Source organism: Saccoglossus kowalevskii, chromosome 2 (genome assembly GCF_978046115.1).
Source record: "Saccoglossus kowalevskii chromosome 2, keSacKowa6.1, whole genome shotgun sequence".
NCBI lineage: Eukaryota > Metazoa > Hemichordata > Enteropneusta > Harrimaniidae > Saccoglossus > Saccoglossus kowalevskii.
In genome coordinates this window covers 34,386,897-34,392,714 of record NC_140642.1, presented here as the reverse complement: position 1 = coordinate 34,392,714, position 5,818 = coordinate 34,386,897, and the positions used below count along the sequence as shown (strand labels likewise).

Sequence of the window (5,818 nt, the reverse complement as noted above, 5' to 3'; positions counted from 1 at the left end):
AAAAACGGTGTTTTGTTGACAGTCTCTTTGTCTTGATCTCTAACAGTCTTTCGGTCCGTAAAATAAACCCCTCACTCAGTTTAGAAACAATTTTATCGCTAAAAACATTGATGTCTGCAAACCTTTACAATATTCCTTTGTCCATTCTCGTATTTTTTGTGTGTTTTTAGAGTAACTTTATGGCGAAGTTTTGCATGTTTTCGTCTATGGAGGTGGTCGCCGTGTTGCTTTATTGCATAGTTTTCATAGGAGGTAATTGGACAAAAAAGATTTTTGATTGTCGTGCTTTCATATCCCTCCATTCGCTTTATTTGACGACTGATACAAATCCCGTTCAACATGTTTTGATTCAGTCGAGACAGGGGCGACTTTTGGGGGAAATTCACTAATATAGTATTCTATTAACTATTTATAATTTCAGAATGCCATACAAGACAGCAAGATTTTCTCGCGAAAAACGTGTATATACAAAGCATGTTCATTTCCGCATTTGAGACTGCTCTTCGTTGAAAGGTCAAAGTGCCATGTATTGCAATGCTTTGTGGGGGGAAATGACGCAACTCTCGCACTGTCTCATGATTTATCGCGTGTTTTCCGTCGCCTGTTTAATGCTAATGACTTCTTAACTCGTTAACACCTCTCTTGTTTCAATGTTTATGGAGACAAGGGTGGGTACAATAGAATGACGCGGCGCTTCCTAACCGTCCTAGTAGAGTGACTGTGGTTTAAGTCAGTGAATTGACTGATAGTGCAGGGGTCAACAGAATGTCGAGTCATGTTATCAGTATCCCATACACGCAGGTCGAAATTCACGCTTTCAACTTGAAACTCGATATCCCTCAGGCTGTTTGTGAGTGTTCATGTTTTAGATAACATAAATATACCAACATCTGTTGTTTATCATCTACGTGGGAGGTCTATTTCACGTTGGGAACACCATGGAACTATAAACCGGGGTTTATAGTTCCATGGGAACACTTAGGACTAGACACGCCTTACATTTAATCTTGTGATTGAGTTCAGACTGGCATTCACAAGTGTGCTTCGGAATGATACACATCGCTTATATCAAACACCGTTGATATTCGCGAGTGGAACGCGTTGGGCCACTTTCTGTCTGAAATACCCTTACCACGAAGACTATTATGACTCGTACGGTAGTCATGTCATGGAATTTATAAGATTTCACGTACGTGGATCTACAATCATCAAATACTTTCAAGCCATGTGTTGCCAATACGTCCTGTATGACTCGTAGTGTCCATGAGATGAACTTTTCACGGAAGGTCAAACTTGGTCTACCGCCTTTGAATCTTTGGCAAGAAGCGAGGACATATTTTCTTCGTCGAGGGAAAAACGAAAATCGCTACGTTACACCGTAAACTCATTCCGTGTGATGATTATGTATGTCAAAAGTTATTCTGTGAAACGATCAGGTAATTATACATTTTAACTCATAGTAGCGTAGTCCGCCATTTTTTTGAAAAACAAACTGTACGTCGATCAACCGATTTTGCATACTTTGCATTTTAGCGGATTGATGACCGCAGTTTTACGGGATAATTCATACTATTAAATTTTCAACACATAACTTATACTTTCTTTATATAACTATCGGTTTTTAATATTATCCTCTCTCTCTCTCTTTCTTGTACGACAGATGAGCGATTCTGATTATAGTGATGGAATAAAAAAAAAAAGTGTACAGACTGCTTGACTCATTGAAAGGAAGTAAGAAATGTAAAAATAAACAACATATGTATATATAGAATGAATTATTTTTTATTGATCAATGTTTACTATTATTGGCTTTTCTCGTTTCTGTGTTTTAATCGAATCGTTTATGTACTCGTATTTTTTGTGGCATTAAAAATAAATTTAACCACGCCGCACATTTACATGTATCTACGTATTTTTCGAGGTGTTAACAAAGAAATATTTAATCACGCTAAACATTTATACACTACGCAACTATTTTCCTTACTCACATCGTATGTTTTTTTGTGACGTTAAAAAATACTCAACCATGTCATAAATATATACTCCATGTCAATATTTCATTCTTGTTTACTTCTTTTGTGCAATAAACTCCATTAGTTTTCAAAATGACGTGTATTTATTAACGTGTGTGTGTATGTGTGAGCGCCCTCTACGATATATTCTGAAAATCTTTCGTCCACGCCTGTCCAATTAAAAAAATAATTAAAAATAATTAAAAAAAATTGATGGTAGTTTATGCAAATGTATTCACGATGACCTCGACACGACCTCGTATTCACATCTATTTTATGTATGCAAATGTATGCACAATTTCCCTTACGGCATTGGTCCTCATTTATGCTAAAATCTTTCGTCCACGCCTGTCCAATTAAAAAAAAAATTTAAAATAATTAAAAAAAAAAAAAAAAAAAAAAAATAATTAAAAAAATTGATAGTAATTTATGCAAATGTCACGATGACCTCGACACGACCTCGTATTCACATCTATTTTATGTATGCAAATGTATTCACAATATCCCATTGTGACGTCATCTTCATTCAAATGATCCCTTTACGGCATTGGTCCTCATTTATGCTAATTTATGCACGAATTCCCATTGTGACGTCATTATTTATGCTAAAGATGGACTATAGGTACGACCATGAGGGCGCTGTTCGTATGATGTCATCGCATCCGATTATGAACAGCGCCCTCATGGTCGTCCCTATAGTCCAACTTAAACTACTATCATGTCTTCCCTTGAAGTTGACCTGGCTCTTATGTCTCTCACGAATTCTCTCGGTAAACAGGAGACCATTGTAAATATTTGAAATGTGATAATGCAATTCAAAAGAGTGACAAACAAACAATGACAATCACCTTGTCTGTCACTATCTCTTTGCTTAAACTTGTTTCATTTTAACCAGATGTATCTTCACATACTTATCTCATCACTATGTATACTAAACCATAGACCTTAAAAAACAGGGACATGCAACTTCAGTCAGAGACAACAACAATCCATTTTCCTGTGTGCAACGTGGGTTATAATCTTCTGTATAGATAATCCCATTAATACATATACCTAGTAGCTTTATACATCTGAAACAGTTTTAGTTGTTACCATTTTACGATTTTTTTATATGTCTAATAAGTTATGCTGTGCCAATATTCACATTTGTCAGTGTATAACAGGTGGATTAGGATATATCGGTTCTAAATATGATGACAGTCCAATATAATGTCATTATTATGACAAACATTTTGACTGGTCGTTGTTTACTTTTAGACAGTTTTGTTTCATTGTAGAGAAAAGTTACACTTTTTTTTCCTTTTTCTGTTTTCATAGTGGAATAAAAACTGTTAACTTCGCAATTTTTAGTTTTACTCGTATCAATGGAATGAACTTGGTTATTCAGTTTTGATCAATTGTAATTTTTCTGATTATTTTCAAGTTCTAACCACAAAATTAACTCATTTTGTGTAACTACGCACTGGCTTTAGCTTATGGAACAGGAGAGGATGTAACAGTGGTGTTGACATAGCTTTATTGTCAGTTTATCTAAGGTGTTAATTGGATAGAGAATCATAACTAAGGTTACATGAAAGGAATGCCCACAGTTGCATTTCCCTGTTCACTAAAGTCTATGACTAAACATGAGTATTACTAATAAGTTTGATTATTAACATTTTAAAAGAAATAGGAAACGTGAACATTTTCCCCAACATTATATTATTGAGGTTACGTATATAAAATCAAATTTTACTTTTCTTGAATAAACCATTGACATACTATTATGGTATTGAGGTAATAAGTATTTTAATTTTATAAGTAAAAGTGTTTATTGTGCAATGTTTCGTGGGAAAAAGGGATACTTCTCATCAGTTTTGAGAACTATTGTAACTTTCCCACATTGACAATTATTAATTAAGTTACATGACGAAACAAGTAAAATTCTACCATCACCTCCATTGCAGGTTACAATATGGTTACCTTTACCTTACAACGTTTTATATGAAATCGTGTAATACAGCGATAACTACAAACTGTACCAAAAATATGCTGTGAATAAATATTACTTATTAATATAACACACGATATACAATTTTCTGTGCCATTGCATATATATATTACAATTGTGTTTTGTTTTTGTATCCCACATTATGCTTTATTCTTACATTCATTTTGAATTTCAAGTTTATCTTCATGACTCTTATAGTTTCTGTTAGAATATGATATATAGACAAAGTCAAGATACTGCTAGATATATTCGATTACCATATTCTAACAATCAGTACCTCAGACGGATGGACACATAGACAGACGCATGTATTCTTATGGTGTATTGCACGATGTATGGGAAATAAACTCGAAAGCTTGAGATCAGAACTGCTCGTTCTTTGTTTTCTTGTCTTCTTTAATTAATGCAGTCATATAGGTTTTTCTTTTATCATTCCAACGAACTTTGTCGTTGTATGTACGTTATACTTCCCAGGACATTTTCATTCGTTTTTATTGCTAGGAATAACACATCACTGCATTTGTGTGCCCTCAAAATTCGAAGGCGCGTGCATTACTAAAATGTTAACAAAACATACTAGTAATGGCTAGACAATGATGTTACATTCTTAATATTAGTGTTTTTAGGATTTCGCGTATGCGTACCAAATATGTATGGTGTCATATTAAATATATTTATTCAACTCATCAGAACAGACATGACAATACATTGGAACGGACATTTGTGAAACTGTGGAATCGGTTCATGGTATGCCATATACTTACGGTGACAATACACGACTGTGTTTCTTTAATTGTAGACGTTTTATCTGGGGGGTAGCTGTGAATGTGCGCACGGACAGATGATAATCAAATACTCGCAATGCGACTGAAATGCGAGGTACCGGGGAGCATGGAATGTTACTTCCAAAAGGGCACCTTGGGATGATAGCTGTTGTTAGCTGGGCTGGGGTTGGGAAACATGAGGATTTAAAATAATGGTGAACCAAATATGTCTATGTTATGCTACTATATGATTACATGTAATATTGCTATCAAACCGTTATCACGTGACACGAGTATAAATTGTGTAAGCGTGGTATAGCCTTGTTCATTTAGTCATGTAAGCATCTTGTTTTACATATTTCACTTAAATATATGGATTAGTGCATTTCAGTGGATACGTTTTAAACACTTTCGACTAACAATTCACTAATTGAAAACTTCGCAAACTGGTATTAATCTTTTTATATTGTGCTTTTAAACTAAACATTTACTCAATTTTGATATTTTGCAGACTGTTACATGAGCATGTTTGTGATGTCAATGATTTTAATATAAAACGAATAACCTACGACAATGTCGTTGTAAAGCTGTGGATTTAAGATTGGCTGTTTTATTGTTCGATAACTGGGAACTGGGTGTAGAAAGAAACAATCAACAAACAAATGCATAACAATCAGGTTTTAAAGATTTGTAAGTGCACCACTTATGCCTTTCAGAGAACCAATCTCATTTATATTCCAAAACATTGAAACCGCTCGGAACGAATTTAGCTCGTAAGTCGTAACATTTCGATTTAATTCCTTCATTTCATCTATCTATTTTTATAATTTGGATTTCGAGATTATATGTCTCGAACACACACACCACAGATCGATATTGCCACGTGCGCGCACATGTACGTGGGAAAAAAAGCTATTGCATCAGTGATAGTACACAACTTGGTGGGAATATCGGCATCATTTACTGATTGTATGTGTACTCGTGTTACATGTATCAGTGAAACATGATATGAACAACGTCTTAGCTTATTCCCTTATTCCGAATGTACATTC

The 5,818-nt window shown here is 34.6% G+C and overlaps 1 long non-coding RNA gene across 1 annotated transcript; it reads left to right on the top strand.

Moving 5' to 3' along the window:
- Positions 1-1,046: 1,046 nt before the first annotated feature.
- Positions 1,047-1,778, top strand: LOC146748945 (uncharacterized). Its single transcript, XR_014931443.1, has 2 exons — positions 1,047-1,436; positions 1,661-1,778. It is a non-coding gene; the product is annotated as an uncharacterized LOC146748945 (long non-coding RNA).
- Positions 1,779-5,818: the final 4,040 nt, after the last annotated feature.